The sequence below is a fragment of the Taeniopygia guttata genome, chromosome 13, assembly GCF_048771995.1.
Source record: "Taeniopygia guttata chromosome 13, bTaeGut7.mat, whole genome shotgun sequence".
Lineage (NCBI taxonomy): Eukaryota > Metazoa > Chordata > Aves > Passeriformes > Estrildidae > Taeniopygia > Taeniopygia guttata.
The window spans coordinates 6,827,851-6,845,241 of NC_133038.1; the positions used below are offsets into that span (position 1 = coordinate 6,827,851).

At 44.0% G+C, this 17,391-nt stretch overlaps 1 long non-coding RNA gene across 1 annotated transcript in view; it reads left to right on the forward strand.

Annotated features, from left to right (window-relative positions):
• LOC115497166 (uncharacterized) overlaps positions 1-17,391 on the forward strand; it is a 287,386-nt gene that overhangs the window by 156,014 nt on the left and 113,981 nt on the right. Inside the window, exons 4-5 of the long non-coding RNA XR_012058079.1 lie at positions 5,093-15,530; positions 17,173-17,292. This is a non-coding gene — a long non-coding RNA (uncharacterized lncRNA). The remainder of the gene's footprint in view (positions 1-5,092; positions 15,531-17,172; positions 17,293-17,391) is intronic.

The following is a 17,391-nucleotide window of genomic DNA, read 5'->3' on the forward strand; positions in this document are numbered from 1 at the left end:
ACTCAACTATTTTGATGCAAAAAACTTTGCATTAACGTTTCCACAAAACAGGTTTCCTACAAGTTCCCTCTTCTTCTTACCAGCCTGGGAGGGCAATGGGAGAAAAGCAATGTTTTAGGGGCTGCCCTCCCACATGGGATTCTAAAATGGAGCAGCATAATAATCAAATGGGTGGCACAAACCAAGCGTTTGAGAACCTGGAAGGAACTCTTGTTTCCAATTCAGCTTTCAAAAGAGGCAAAAGGCCAAGGGCTTTCACATTATTTATTCCAACCCATTTTCCCATCCTTACTTGAAGCTCAAACAAAAGTGGCCCACGCTGAGCCCTGCAGATGGATTAGCAATCAAGCACGCAGCTGCACATACCTGGCACTGGAGCGTTCGTGCTAGCCAGCCTCTGAAGAGCAGATCTCATTTTTACTTTTTGGGTGCTGGAATGTGGGAGTGGGTGGAAGGGCCAGGATATGAGCAGCCTCCACAGATGTTTCACAAGAAGGAAGTGAATCTATAGTTAAGGCAATCTGATTTACTTGAATCTCCAGATTTGTTTTCTTGGACGGTTTTTGAGTTTTGCTGGATTTTCTGGTGGAGGTTTGGGCTATAGCTTATTTTTTCAGAATTTATTTTTCTTTATCCCTTTAGGTAGTGTTTTTCTCTCTCTTGGGACTGTCCTGATCATATGGAAGTGAGGAGCTGACCTTGCTGCATGGGCAGTGAGAAATATGGCAGCTTGCCTCCAATGTATAAGTCTTCATCATGTCATTGTCACTAGCAGCTATATCTTTATCATCCTAGCTAGACCTTGGAAGCCTTTCCCTAATTAATTTCAAAATGTTAATCATTATTCATAAGGACTGACCCATTGAATACCAGCTAAGTGTGACAGCTCAGTGTGTCATTGTGCTCTGTTAATCCGAGGGAACAATCTGCTGGACAACAAACTCCTCTCCAAAGCAGCAGAGCGCTCACAATACTGACAGCAAGTCAGGTAAAATTCGTAGGCTCCTTGGAACTGTGAGCTTAACTCTGTTGAAGGGTTTGCACTGGAAACCTGGCTGATGGTGGGCTTGAAACCACAGACCCCAGACATGGCTCCACCTATACAAGGAGCACTGCAGAGGCTGCCAGAGTGGAGTGAGATTTCAGCTGAGATTTGGGCTTTTTTCAAATGCAGAAATTCAGGGAACAAGAAACAGAGTGAGCTGGAAACAAACACCAGGGGCTGTGTTTGCCCTGGGAATGTGATGTTGAGGTGGGCAATGGGGGTCCATGATGAGGAGCTTTCTGCTGCTGTAGAAATGCCCAGCCCAGCAAGAATGCTTTGCCCCTCTCTGTGCTGAGCAAAGATCTTCCTCCACAAGGATTGCCTCAAGGTGTGCAGCCAAACCCCAGGCTTTGTGCATGTGCAGGTCAGCAGAACGTTGCAGGGAAGCCGCTACACGCCTGTGTGCACACACCAGGTTGTAAAAATCTGTGAATGCCTTTCACAGAAAACTGATGGGCAGACCTCCCTCTAATGCAAAGCAGCCTGTGGTCTGTTTGCACTTGGAAAGCTTGGAAATGGGAGTGAGGTCTGCGTTGGCACAGGGAAAATCCTGAATCCTCACAGCCAGCAGTGCTGGCAGCCGGAGATGATCATTGTCAATAATGCGCAGGAAGATTGTGCTCCATTGTTGCGGTCCTTTATTAAATTACATAATTTTCATTTTTTCCATCCTTAAGCTTTACCACTTAAAATGGTTTGTCCTATGCAATCAAATGTGATCCTTGAGCCTCGGCTCAAAAACCCAATAACAATGAGCATTCTCTGGAATGGAAAAACAGAAAGAAAATAAAGGGACTTTATAGTAATTCACTTAAATATGTGTGTAGGATCTAACCAAGACCCTGATACAAAAATACTGAGTGATCTGCATCCAGACCACCACTTTGAAGGCACAGATACAATATCTTGGTGCTAAGTCAGCCTCATCTGCTGACCCCAGGGAAAAATGTCTCTGGCATGAAGTAGGGAGCAGGCAGGATAATTTTCTCAAGGATTTTACTGGCTCTCTGATGAGAAATTTGATCACAATTTAAGCTCCCCAGTATAGCATTTGAAATGGACTTCAAGTTTTGACATGGTGATTCCTGTGGCTCAGCTGAAGAGAGGTAGTTTTTAAAGAGAAATTCATGTGATTGCTTGTGATGATGTCAGTGAAAGCCAAAATGTGGATACTCAAATGTTATGAGTTCAAAACTGACAGAATGCTTAATTGGTATGATTGCTTTTATAACACACCAGGCAGCCATGGGGGAACTGAGCTGAGTATTAGAGAGCAGGAAAGGATCTGGACTGACAAGTAGCAGCTTTGTCTAAGCCTAGTTATCCTATTCCACCAAGAATTAGTTGCTAATGGGTCCAAGTAAGTACTCAAATTTTTTTTTTTTTTTTTAATTTTCCTCATGCCAACAGCTCTCTGTGGTACACATTCAAGCGTGCTGTGAAATGTTGCTGCAACTCATTGCCCTGAGATTTCAGCTAAGCACCAGACTCTGCTGTAGTCAGTGCCTTTGGATGTTCTCCTTTTTGGTTCCAGTTTGTGTTTGGTTTAATATGTGGATTTAAATCCAACATCATATCCTTCTCCCCCACTACTAATAACAGATCCCATGGTGTCTGAGTTTGGATTTCCAGACAAGATTTGGTTTCTTGGCCCTGCTGTCCTTGTGTGCCAAGGCCTGAGCTGCAACCTGCCTTTTCCTGGTACTTTCTCTTGCCAGACTCTGATTTGTGCTGGGCATTGGGAATTGCCTGGATTGCCTCCTTCCAGGCCAAATCAGAACTGATGAAGCCCAGCAATGCTTAATGCTGCATTAAAAACCAAAGTGAAACAAAGCAATCTTTTTTTTTTTTTTTTTTTAAATTTTTTTGAGGTGCCCTGGACCAATCTTTTTTGGTCAGGTAGAGATAACAGGAAATTTGTGTGTTGTCCCAAAAGCAACATCAGAGATTTTATGAGTTTGGGAGTTTGTTTATCTGTTTTTGATCAGTGAAAACCCAAAATACACAAAGTGGAGAGAGGAAGAGACAGCGTGAGCCCACACACACTGAGAGGAGGAAGCAGATTCAGGATTTCAGCAGACCAAGCTGAAGGAAGGAGTCACTTAAGCCCCAGTGATTCACGCTGGAAAAGTTCTACTTTTCCAGCCTTTCTTCGCCCTCCTGCCTCTTTGTTTGGCTGTGTTGTGTTGCTCCTGGGACATCCAGGGTGACAATAAGGCAATTGTTCCTTCAGGAGCAGGCCTCAATGAAACAGTGCAGAAAAAGTGACAAGGCAAGAAAATATGACAAATATTCTGCACTTCAGTGCGGAATACTGCCATTTCCTAGTGTGTATTCCTGAGAAGAAATATACCCATCAAGATATTTATTTCAAACCGGGACTTGGCAGTTGTGTTTCTCCTCTTTCTGAGAGTCTAAAGCTCAGATCTCTCCCTTGCCTGCCCTGTGAGGAGCAAACACACCCAATATCAATTATGTTTTTAATCTCTAAGACCCAGTCTCCAAATGTGTTTGTGTCTGTGTATACACACGAACAGTTTTCCCTTTGTCTTCCTATCCAAAATGCAAAAGCATCTCAGATGTTGTGATTCCTCCCGGTTTTTCCCCCCGTGGGAGGTTGGAAACATGTAACATTATCTTCTAGCTGCCTACTGCCAGTCTCTGAAATTAGCATTTCAGTGACTGAAAGGTAGTTAGTTTACACACACACACACACACAAAAAAAAAAAAAAAAAAAAAAAAAAAAAAAAAAAAGAGAGAGAAAAAGGAGGGTTAGTACAAAGCTGACACTAATAGTAATAGGAGATGAGGCAGACGGTACAGGGTACAGGACATGTTATATTACTAAATGAAAACTGTGACTTTATCAATGTGCTAACAGAACAATGAAAAGTGCTTTTAAAAAATAAATTAACTCTTGGAGTTTTTGTAATTAATGTAATTAGCTGCCTCAAGAAAAAAATGCCTCACAGGACACATTAACATAGAGTTAAAGGATAACTCTTTTACTATCCTAAATCTGGTTTTTTTTCCAAAGTGTTCTAGTTTTTATTTCTGGGATATTCTCCAGATGAACAACGGCAGAGTAGGTGCTATTGGATGCAAAACTGAGGAACAGCACAGACACTCCAGTCTAATGTTAATTAATGGAGTCTGTTGTTTATGGCTGTCATGCCAACAAATCACTCGTTGCCCAAAAATTAATCACATCTCCTGTGTGGGGGGGGCCAGCCCAGGTGGCTTGGCTTCACCCTTCCAAGAGGGATAGCCAGGGCTGGAGCCATGTTTCAGCAGCTGGCTTTGCTAGGCTTGGCTCAGAGAGGCAGGATTTGGAGGAGCACTAAGGAAAAAAGTCTGAAGAAAACTTTTGTCCTTTCTCCTTCTAATCAAAAAACTCCATGTTTTCCTGTGGCTGAAAAAAATCCTGTCCCAATTCAGTAACATAAAGCTTCCAGGCTGCTCCTTTTACTATCAGAAAGTTCACACCTCTTGCTGTGGTAGTGGAGGGGGAACATGGTGGAAATCCTGGCCTTGGCTCTTTCTTTCCAGCTGAGCTCTGTTCAGAATCTGTAGCTGGGTGAAAAGAGTTGCTCAGTGCTGCTCTTGTGAGCAGAAACCTCAGGGAGCTGCCAGGTGCCTGTGGAGGTCAGAGGGACAGTCCCCAGTGGATGCCAGTGCCCCTCGAGAAGCTTCTCCAGTTGGCATTGTGGGGCACCAGTGGTGTCACGTCAGACACAGAAAATCAGTGAGACCAAACATCCAAGGAATGACATGCGTCAAGGATGGACTTCAATATCCACACCTGGAAGGAACTCAGACACTGAAATAAGGGCAGATGCAGAGGTGGAAAATCCCTGGGATTTTTCCATTTATTTCCAGTTTTTTATTTCAAAAGGCCTGAAAAACCTCTAACAAAGCTCTGAGTTGAATCCATAGGGGAAAGGGAGTTGAGAGAGGAAGGACCATACTTTTGAAATCCCACAAAATATTTTGATGATATTGAGGGGAGGGATAAAACCCAAACTCTTTTTCCTTTTTATTTTTTAGGATTGTAATAATTTTTGGCATGTGGTGGAGAAACATGGACTGTGGCAATCCCCATTTGGAGTGGGCTCCTTTCACTTGCTTTCAGCACTGTGTGCCCATGGCTTCCTGCAAAGTCTGAAATGGATGTTGGCCTCTCTTCTGGCATCTACCATGGATCACAGCCTGACATTATCCAGTGTGGGACTGCACTACACAGGGCATTTACCCCTGCTGGGACAGTGGCTTCTCTTCCCAGATGTCCAACAGGGACGTGGTGGGGATTGCTTCACTGTCTGAGCTCCAGTTGTGGAGGGAGCAGACATCTGGTAGTGCTGGAGAGTGCATGGACTGAACTCCTCCATGTCCCTGTGGCCTTGGATGCAGCATGGGAGCTGTCAGCCTGCTGTAGGCACCCTCAGCGGAGCTCTGAATCAGGAGTGCTAAACTCATGGTTATCTTTCAATATTTCTCTTTTTCACTCTTATTTGAAGACGGTTCTGCCACCTCCCCAACTTTGCTAGATGATTCCCATCCTCAGTCAGAATGGCTGCCTTTTTTTTGGGAAAGCTTCCCAGGAGGGAAGAGCAAGAACAGAATTTGTGTGTTTGAGTTTTTTTTCCTGGATGATTTTTAGACTTGATTTTTGGAGCATTCACAAGGAAAAATTAACAGTCTCTGCTGATGACTTTGCTTATTTTAAATCAGCAAGGGAGGGGGAAGAGCAGAGCCCCTGGGGCTGGTTCAGGGGCTTTCCTGCAGGCAGTGTCCCCTGGGTTAGGAAATGTGGCTGCTGGGCACTTAGCAAGGGTTGGGTTGTAGTATCCACTGCACTGGACTCCTGCAAATAGTTTAAATGGAACCAGTATTATTTGCTTCCAACAACTTGAAATTTTGGGGAAAAGCAGCTTTTTGAAGACTTAAAAAAATTACTTCCCTTGTCCCCCAAAGTATTTAAAAGTCAGAGTAAATATCAGTGCTGTTCTTACAGAGTTCTTCACCTCAGCAGGACCACAAACCTGATGTCAAATTTCAGGCACCCATTTTGGAAGTGGGTGAGTCAGCTGCAAGATTTGCAGCTTTCACCAGTGTCCCAGACCCAATAAAAACTGGAACTCCAGAGGATGGTTTTTAACCTTCCTTGCCACAATTAAAAACGTTGTGTTTAATATTAAATGCACATTCATTTTTAATCCAGAAGCCTGGCTTTCTGTTCTCAAATAACCCATTTGTAATGGGTTCTTCATCCAAGCAGGGGAAAGAAATACTTGGTCTTGGAAGCCAGCTCCATAAAGAAACACAAAGAGCATCTTTCTGAATAGCACACAAGTGTGAAAGGAAACATGCAACTGCTGGAGAAATGGAATCATTTGTACTCAGTGAAGGGAAAAAGAAGGAGGAAAAAAAAAAAAAGAAAAAGCTTTTGAAAAGGAGATCTGTGACTGAAGCTCTCCAGAACTGTTTAACCTGTTGGGGATATTTAGCAGATGAATTCTGACCCACGTTCTCCACTTTGCTGTACCCTGTGACAGAGCGACGCAGCATCTGCCGCTTGTGTTCCTCTCCAGACACGCTCACAATGCCGGAGGAAACGGGGGAGAAAATTATGCAAATTGCTCTGAGCAGATTACTTTGACCAGCTGCTCTTCTTCCTCCTCAATCAAAGGTCTGCCTGGGAGAGCCAATCTAGATTATATATGTCAGTCGCACGCTCCGAGGCTGAGGCGCTGCCTCGCCGCTCCTTTTCCCCAACCAGGGACGTTTCTGACAGCGAGGTAAAATGCAAAGCACTGGGGATATCAATTGCTCAAAGGAGGGGGCACAAGGGGCTGGGAATTCCTTTTGGGTTTTGTGCAGTAGCACCTCACCACGCTTGCTGTTTTTTCAGGGCTATTCCAGAGAAAGTGGTTCATCTCCATGCTAACAATTATTGAATTTTATTATTAAGCATGATGAAATGTGGCAGAGAGGGGAAAAAAATGAGCAAAAAGGCTCCCTAGACAGTGTGTTCACGGCATGGCCTTAGGTGATATTATTAAGCACATGGACTGAAAGCTGAGTAGATTTACCCTGTGCAGCCAGGGATGCTGCTGGCTTTTTTTTTTTTGGTGCTTTTGCAAAGTGAAATTTATTCATGAACACAAACTGGAGGCCATCCTGCTGATGAGTGTTTCCAAACACTCCAGACGTGGCTGTGACGTCGCCCTCAGACAGACCCAGAGCTCCAGCCAGAGATCCAGGCTCTCCCTCCCTGCCCTCTCCTGCAACACGCTGCCTACCCTGTGTCTTTAACAGTGCTCAGAGTCCAGAAAAGACTCCACAGCTTCATAAATGATTAATATAGCCTTTGTTAAAAAAAAAAAAAAAAAGATAAAGAATGCTGCTGCACCAGAGAGCACCTAACGCTGGCAGAAAAAAATACAGTGCTGTCACAGTCTGGTGGCAAGCCAGATTTCACTGCCTTAAATCACCATTAAGGTTTTCCCTAAGTTTGATGGAAACTTCTCTTTTTTCAATCCCGTATACAAATCAGAGAAAGTCCCATGTTAGCATGTGATAAAACACACACACATAAATATGTGAGCAGAGTGTGGCTGCGGAGCCGTGGGGATGCATCCTCTGGAGGCTGCAGTGCCAGGCAGGGAGCCCTCAGTGAGCTTTAGAGAGATTAATAATTCTCATGCCTTAGTTTATTTTTTATTGGGTCTATCCCATGGATTTTTCCCAGTGCCAGAATTGCTGAAGATTACAGCATTTCAATTTGCATCCCCTCCCCTGAATTTCTAATCTGATTCAGCAGGTGCTGAGGACCCACCAAACAGGCATGGAGTACCCAGGCTTGGAGTTGCTGTGCTGAGCTGGAGTCTGGAGTGCGTGGTGTCACAGTTTGGCTCACCTTTGTAATGTTTTCTTCCTATTTTTTGTTCCCCAGTTAATATGGAAGTGGGTATGATTAGTGTAAACAAGCCAGAAAATTTTAATAAGTAGGATGAAGATTTCTAACAAAAACTGTGTGTGTTGAGATGCTCAAGGCAGTCAGCACAAAGGTGCAGGTCCCTCCCTGCTTCCCACCATCGCTTGGCAATGGTGAGAATGACAGTTTTTAAATATAAATCAGAAAAAATAATTTAAATTTATTAATTGTGTGGTGTGAAAACTAGGTAAGTTAATGCAACTGAATACAGCAATTTTTTTTTTCTTTCTCCTGATCTTTAGGTGCTTTTCAAAAGGTGTTTCCTCATATTTTTTCTGTGTTTATGACCATGATTTGATTTTAGCAGAAGTAATATTATTGTTCAGAAGTAATATTATTGTTTATGCTGCTGTTTCATGTACCATGCCCTTAACTTTCTTTGCAGCAAATGTTTATAAAAAGGAGACAGTGACAAATAAACCCCACTGCAGGTTTGCCCTGTTATTTCTGGACTGTAGATCTTGCCTCAGTGTGAGCTGGCTGAGGAGTCTGGGGGACTTGCTGTTCTGTCTAATTTCTGTTTGCTGCCAGGTAAGTCTGAGCAGCCCCTGTTCAGGGAAAAGCTGCAATTATAGCTGTGATCTTGACACCAGAGTTCACCTGAATTTCAGGAGAAGTTTGTGGAGATTTGGAAGCTAATGAGCTGCAGCCCAAGCAGGGGGAGAGCTCTGCAGCCACTTCTTTAGTGGGGCTGATGTTCCTCGACACTGGGTGTTATTCAGCTTTTCTGTCTTGCTCTGGGCTCACAGAGTGCACGTTCTCTCTTTATTTCTCCAAGACTTGGCTCTATTCTGCATTATCAGGGTTGTCTTGTACAAAGAATTGTATTGATGGAATGAAAGTTAGCAGTGAAAAAAAAACCAAAAAAACAACAAAACCAGCCCATGAGATATGATGAATTAGCTGCAATTTCAGTGGTAAAAATGGTCTCTCATAGCTGGCTATTAACTACACTCTGGTGAATACATTTTCATGCAAGAGATGGTTTGCTATTTCAAAGGACTCTCATTGAGACTTGATCAAGTTATTTTCAAAAGTTTAAAGTATTATTAGCTGTAAATCCTGCTGCTCAATTTTACAGTCACGTTTTTTATTTGATGCTGCTTCTCTGTGTGTATTCTGGGTGGGCACTGAAGGAAAAGTGGAGCTAACTACCCTGGAGAAACGGGAATCACAGAAATGCTTCCCTGTTACTCTGGCTTTAAGGAAGTATGACCTTGTATTTCATGGTGCTGTGGAGAAGTTGGAAATCACTCCCTCACCAGCATGCCTGCATTTCTAAGCTGCAGCCAGGACTCTCCTTATCTTTCACAGAGCACAGTCACTGATGTGCCATCATGGGTCATTTGTTAAAAAACTCTGTTTGCTATTTTTAACGCTCAGTCGAGGGGAAATTTTTTTTTTGTTTTATTTTGGTTTTAGATTAACAAGGAAAGGAAAAATCTAGCCAGCATGGCAGCTCAAAAAGTTCAGCAAAACGAATGCTGTCAGATCAATGTCTCTAAGAGAGGCAAGACAGCAGAGGTTGCTGCCTGAGAGCCCATCAGGAAAGGCTGGTCCTGAGCAAGCCTGGGAGATGAACGTTACTGAAGAGCCACTGATCAAAACAATTAATAATTGACAATTCAGCAGAGTGGCTAATGAGTTCTGTATGGAACAACTACCCCCTCACCTGAAGAAAGAAGTTTCTTTCCAGGTCTGGACTGGCCTGGACTGTTTCTGCAAATGATCTGAGGGCATCTTGGATGCACTAATGCCATCGGAAATTTGAAATCTGTAAGGTATTGGATCATCCTGCATTTACTGTGGCTCTGCAGGGAACCTTAATTACAGAGAGGAAATGACTTGCCTACATTTGCACTTTCCTGCCTTGCCATTGAATTCATCATGGTCAGTGTTTTCCTTGTCTACTTTCAGTATACTCGGGCTGTAACCTCAGTGGATCCTTCACTCAATCCCAGTTAGCCCAGGCCAGTGCCAAAGGAAAACTCAGCTGCTGAACTCAGCTTGACTCAGTTCAGTCAAGTCTTAAAATATTTGATCTTGTTTTTGTGTCTTGGGGAAGGCACTGACTTAATATAAACATGTCTGTTGAAAAGGAGTTTTGAGTGTGCCCAGTGCCACTGTGGGCAGGAAATGGAAATGGAGACCTGTTCTGCTGCAGCAAGGCTGCCCTGCTGCACCATCCCCTTTCTTCTTTCCTCCAAGACATTGCTGGCATCTAAAAGTAATTCTATCATGGTGGCACATGGTTCCTCCTCTTAGGATGCCTTGTGAGTCAGGCCCACATAGGATGTGAATATTTTCTAAGTTCACTTTGCTGTCCATGGCACTTCCAGGGGCACAGAGCCAACAGTGAGAGAACAGGCTCTGCTCAGCCTGTCACACTGAGCTGCACCAAGGTTTGTTTGCTAAGTTCCTCCTGACTCTAGTACTGCGCAGGGGTGTGGACTTACCCCATTTCCTTTTCAAATGCACAAGCTGGAGCTAAAGCTGGAATTGTGGATGCAGGTTTTCCTGGCCTGCAGAGTGAGCTGGTTTCACAGAAGCATCATCAAGGGAGAAGAAGTACAGAGAGAACCTGTGTGATCTTAGACACTCCTAAAGCCCACATTGATGCTTCTGAGTGAGTTCTCAAACAAAGCAGGTAAGCAAGGGCTTCTCTCTCAACCCAGTCCTGTAGTGCCTTCCCTCTTCTTTGTCTGCCCCCTCCCCAAAATCCCCAGGCAGGCAGTGAAATCCCACAGGCTGCAGGATCAATGCTCTGCCCTGTTACCAGGTTACCCACCACTAAATCTGCGAGGGACTCGGGGACATTCTCTGTGACTGAACAAGTGACTGCTCTGTCCTGGGGGTATAAATCTAATGCAAGCTTGTCAGCATAAGCCTTGTATATTTATGGGAAGCTTTCAGAGGAGCTGCACGGGATCAGAGCTTCTGTTCAGCTCCAAGGCACAGCATCCCCGGCACAGTTGTGAATGGAGAGCCAGGTCCCAGGCACACTCTGCTGCCTCACTGCCGAGCCCTGCACAGCACTGATGCTTTTGTACTGATTTGTCACTCCTGGAACCGGTGTAAGAGACCTGGAGTGGGAGCATGAAGGATGGAAGTGACACCAGGGTAAGGGCAAGGAACATTGGCACTATATTTAGGGCAGAAGCAGATAGTGGTAACAATTGCAAGGATCATATATAATGCAGTAAAACTGTCTGCCTGAAATATAAACAAAAGCCCTTTCCTGAGGCAGTGAGGGGTGATCAGTCATGTTGACAGTCTCCTCAGCTAAGCAGCCAGGACATCTCATTCAGAGAGCATGGACCAAGTGTAGGGCACTGCTGATTCCTTTAAAAGCATCCTGGAAACAGCATCCTTGCTCTGGGGCAGAGCAGAATGTCTCCTTTCCAGATGTTTTACATGAGCTTCATGAGTGTGTTCTGGCACCTTTGGTGTCTCCTATACCCTGAGCAGTACTAGGGTGGTATGTGCCAGGATGCACATTGGAGAATTTGGCTTAGTTTGGAGTATGTTCAGAATCTGAGCAGCTTGCTCAAGGAGACATCTTGGTCAGCTGTATTGGATCACAAACCAAAACATAATTTAACTCCTGGATACATTAATTCTGCTTCTAGGGTATTTCGTTTAGCAAGCAAACCAGCAGAATTCTCTGTTCTGCATATATTTGCCTCAGAACTGAGGAATGGACTCTGCTTTGATCTGCCCTTTCACGTTTTTTTTTTTTTTTTTTTTTTTTTTCCCAGCTCACATGGAGTAATTGGAAAAATTTCAATATCCTTCCTATACTGTTTTTACCCTTTCCCAAGAAATCCCCTTTTGGCCACTCTCAGTGAGAAGATGCCGGCTGGATCTCAGCTAGCACATTTATACCTGTATTGTGCTGAGAAGTAAAACTGCTCTGGTTCTTCAAGGAGCAGAATGAAGCAGATGCCACCCATTCCTTCCCAGGTAATTCTCACATTCTGGAGATCATCATCATTTCCAGGCAGCACCAATAAAATAGTGACAGAGAGCTCTGTGAGCTCCTGACTGCCTCATGTGCTCCCTGTCCGTTGCTAATTCTTTACCTGCTCTAGTTTTAAAAGCCTCGGAAGAATGAAATTCCACTCTGAGATATCCAGATACAATTCAAGAACAAACCCTTCAAAGTGGTAGGAGGAAGGTAAGAGATACAGGGGGAACCTGATCCCCAGGCTCCCCACACAGGAGGAAGGCATTTGATTGCAGCTTTATTGTTCCTCATATCAAAACTGACAGACTGCCAGGAACAAGAGGCTGTCCCTGGGGAAAGTGGCCCAAGACTGGGCTAACAGTGGCTCCTCTGGGTCCAAGAGCAAGTGGCAGGGTGTCCTGTGTTGGTTATATCCTGTGTTGGCTTGTATCCCCAGTTGTCTGTTCTGTTTATGCTGGATAAATAGAACAGTTTTCTCCCAAAATGTCTTTCAAAACTTCTCCCAAAATTTCTCCCAAAATTGCCTTAAACCAGGACACAGGGAGAGGCTGGAGCTGGTGGCAACTGCGATGCTGCTGTGCATTACTGAGGCTGCCACCAGCAAAGTGCCCCTTCCTATCTGCTCCCAGCCTTGGCTACCAGCCCTTCATTTACACATGTAATAAATTCACTTGTTAATTAGAAGAAGTAAATATGATGAGCTTTTGATATAGTTCAAAGGAGCAATAGCCAGCTTCTTGATTCCCAGGTTGGCAGCCGTCCTTCCTGTGTGCCCCAGAATCAAAGTGCAGCCCTTGCTCCAGCAACTGTCAGGCTTTTTACATCTTTTGATCAAGAGCCTGGCTGCAGAAAGAGGAAAAACCAACACCCAACTGTTTGGATCTTTTCCCCTACAATTATTATCACATCCATTACTCAGCAGAAGCCTGGGATGCCCTTTCATTCTTACACAAATACTTTCTTTTGGGATTCATTTAAAGTTTCCTTGTGCATGAAGTGGTCACTTGTCAGCCATCCACCTGAAAGGGTGAGGCAGAGAAAGCACAGTCAGCTAAAAAGGAGCCCTGGCTTCAAGCATTTATAATGAATATTGACAAAAAGAGGGGGTGGGGAGGAGTGGGAATCAAAAGCTTGAAAATTGCTGATTAGGCAAAAGCCGACTACCTCCTGCCTATGGAGAAAATGGCATCATTAGAGGGATGCAACAGGGCTGGCATTATGCAACGCCAGGTCAGGAGTAGAGAACAGCACAGCAGCAACTCCCACTCGGAGCAGAAAAGCAGGAGACTGCCCTTCCTTCTGACTTGTGAAATTTCAGTCCTGGAAAATCCCAGGCTGTGGTGCTCCCAAACTGCATCACCTCTGTGGTCTGGGCAGCCAGAGGTGCCCCACAGACCAACACCAGGAGCCCTCAGCAGGCAGGAGTGGGGGATTCTGCCTCCCTGACACAGATGACAGCCAGCCCTGCCTTAGGGAAGCCATGGAGTCTGGTGTTTCTCCTCCTTCTCATGTTTTACCCCTAATCTCAGGGTACAAGTGAGCCCACAGACCAGGTGACTCGAGCACATACTGGGATGGAGAAGCACCTCAGGCTCCTGGGGACCTGCAAAGGGCCAGGGGCTGGGGAGACACAGCGGGCTGAGATCCTGCACAGAGCCTTCTCTTTGCATGTACTTAATGGTGAGTAGGGCTGGGGGTGCCAGCGATGCCAGCCTTTATTGGCCAGCCTTTTTTGGCTGTTAGGTGCCTCCCAGCTGATGAATGGTGCTCTCAGGCTGCCTGTGTGCACAGCATGAAGGAAAATCAGCAGGGCTGGGGTCTCCCAGTGTTGCTGTGCCAAGAGAGATGCAGATCACTTGATAGTTACTTTTTTTTTAACAATCTCCAAGCATTTACTGCGAGTCAGAACTGGAAGGGGAAGCTGCAGCACTGCTTCCCATCTCCTCTCCTTTGCGCTGAGCAGACCCAGGCCCCTGGGATATGGATTTCAAGAGCAATAAATTCACTCTAAAAATTTAAAGAGGATGACGCAGAAAACTTCAAAAAAACCAAACAAACAGCTCCACACAATAAAAGCCATTTCTCTCCTGACGTCTCTCTCTAGTTACAGCGTGACACATCAAGGTCAGATACCCTGTCCCACAGGAGCTTGGCTTTGTGCAGGGTGAGAATCATCCCCTAATGGTGTGTGGTGGCTGATGTTTGGTAAGGATAAACTACTTATATAAAACCCAGGATTCTCGTTTAGGACACCATTTCCAGCAAGTGTTCCCTCTCACAGGGCAGGAAGCCCTGAGCTGAAGTGCCCTCAGGAGGTAGGAAGAGTCAAGGAGAGGTTTAACCTGCGATCGCTGCTCCCGTGTCCGACCGCGGCCCTCGCGCCAAGGAGAGCTCCCATCTGCAGCTCAATAAATCACCCATTCATGCCAGGAGGTTTCTCTATGGCAGAAGCTGAACTCAACAGCAAGAATAATAATCCATATGTTTGTAATTGTGATTAGCTCCTCTGGAAGACAAAACCCAGAAAGCTGGAGCATCACAAATGCAGCAGCGCTCAGGGCCCCCGATGCTCTTGGTCAGGAAAGGGGATGGAGCAGGGAGCCCCTCCCTGCCTGGAGCATTTTCACCCCACCAGTCTCCTCCATGGCTTGTTTGGTTTCCCTTGTTTTAGAATTTTTTTTTTTTTCTTTAATGCAGTGAGTTTTCTTGTGCGTAGTCTCCTAAATGAATGCACAGGCTGTTTCTGGCATGCTTTAAACCTTCATGCATTTTTAATGATTTACAAGGAAAAGAATTTTTTCTCTCTTTCTCTCTTTCCTTCTATTCCCCCCCTTTTCCTCCTCCTTGATTCCCTTTTTCTTTCCTTCCAAAAAAAAAAAAAAAGTAATGACTTAATACATATCAAGTGGAATTGCTGGTTTGTGGCGATGGTTTTATAATTCCAGGTTCAAGTTTTTTCTATTTAATTATGCACTATAATTCTCATGAACTATAATGCAATAACAAAAGCATGCACCAGGGTTGGCACAAGTCTGTTCTTTATTAGCATGAATATGGGTACAGTTCTTTATGTGTGAAATAAAATATTTGGACCTGATGCTGAGTCTGTTTCTTTAGAGTTACACTGAGCTCTTCTTCCTTTCAAACACTGAAGCTGAGGCTCTCTGTTCCCTGTCTTGTCTGTTTCTCCCCTGATAAATTCAGTTGTACTTCATTTCATAAAGCCTTACTTGTCTGTAACTGCCTTTGTAATGCCTTAATTGAATAGAGGGTTCATACATTAACCTGAAGTCCTCTATAGTATCTTAGTTTATGAAGGTTAAAAGTGATTAACTGATGAAAGGCTGCTTGCTGTAAATATTGACATTCCCCCAACCTGCCAGGATTTTGATTAGCTCCTGAAGTTGCCTTAACATTTTTGTTTATCAGGTTATCAGCATTTCCAAAAGCTTATAAACATCAGGACTTTTCTCATGCCAATTAATGTTTGAGACCCTGAAGGCAGTGCAAAATAATAAATGGTGAGTACATCCATCAGCTTTGAGTGGGACTGTGTGAGCAATATTAAGCTTGACTGTAAATATTTGCACAAACGGGACTAATTGTGCAAAAATTATTCTCGCAGGCACTGTATTTCCTTTTCATTCACTTTTGACGATACTGTTTGTAAATCATTCTTGTTTTTGGAAAGAATACTCTCTGGAGCAAGCAGGACTGCTTTTTACAGCTGCAAATGGTTTATTTGCAGGATTCTGCCTTGCCCAAAAGCAGTTTGGAGACAGCAAGTGCTGGTGAATTTTGTAATGTTTGTAGCTGGTGTTTTAGAGAATCCCTCTGAAATCTGCCTTTGGTCCTGGCTCTGACTTCTTCAGCATTTCCATAAGTGTTGCTGGCAATGAATATTTAACCCTTCTGCTTACCAGAATCTTGTAGAGATTAAAAGCTTCACAGCCTGTAAGAAGTCCGATTTTGTGTGATGGTTACCTTTGAAATGCCTTGGGAGTAGCAAAATGATATCAAAATGATATCAGGTAACTTAAGTAACCTGTCATGCAGCTTATATATATATATATGTATATATATATATATATAAAATAAACAAATGAAATGTACCTTTAGCACTCCTTACTGCCAATTTCTCACAGGTGACCCAGATTCACAAACATGAGGGGAAATCCTCCCAAACATTCAGGAATATTATCAGGGGCAATCAACCAGGGCAGTGTGGCTGGGTAACTCCCAAGGCTGGGAACTGCTGGGATGTGCAGTGCTGCTGGGGATCTCAATTAAAAACCCTCACTGCCCCTTCCCAAGCAGCCCCCAACAGCTCCCAGCTTCTTTATTTTAAATCAAACATTGTTCTTGGGGGTTCAGGATCCATCCTTTGTGTGTCTGTTCCCACCCACAGAGGTGGGGAGGGGGCTGCCTCGCTCTATATCAATTTTTTTTAATAATCTCTTTTCATGGTTGTGTTTTCCTTTAAAACTGTGTATTGACCTGCCCAAGTCTTTTCTTTAGTGTTTGGGGTCCTGAAATTCTTCGTAATGAAGGTGAACTTTCATCTCTCGCCATGCACATGAATGATACTTCTGAAGTACTTGCAAGAGAAACAATTTGTAATCTAAAAATATTTAAGGCAATTATGTTATTCTGGGTTAGGAGAAGTACAAAGTTTGTGCTTCTATTTTTTCCTACCCAAACAATTTGGTATGCATTTTTTCATTTCTGCCATCCTGGTCTGAACTTCTTAAGAGCTTATGTTGCATTAAAGACATGGATGATGAAAATATCAGTTATGGACTCATAAACCTCACCCTGAAAAGCTGTGACATGTTGCAGACTTACTTGTAGATGGACAAAGAATTTCATAGCAATCCCCAGAGCTGTGGCACCATCAAGGAGCAGTTGCAAAGAAAGTTGTGTTCTGAAACCTGTGGTGAAGCATAAAATCAAAGAATATTTTTTTTTGTATTAGGTGACAAATCTAAGAATTATTTGGTTTACCAATATTTCACTGATTCAGAAAAATTTTCAGTAAAGAGTGAGATGTGATGGTTTTGACAGAGTTCTGCTGTCCTCCTCCATCCCTGACTGCCTTTACTGTCCCACAAGCCCTTAGTTTAACCAAACCTTTTTTGTTCCCTCCATGTCTTTCCCACTCAGCCACAGGAAATCAACATCTGGACACAGACACCCTTCTGTTCCATCAGCCAGGAGTGCAAGTAAGCACCAGGCCAAGTTCTCCAACCAACACATTGTCCCATGTCTCTGGAGAGCAGGAGGGTAAATAAATCACCTTCTTTTATGTATAAATGCCATTTATACTGAAACTGTGCTGCATTTTAATAAAAACACTATAAGGTGTGCTGCTTTAATCTTAAG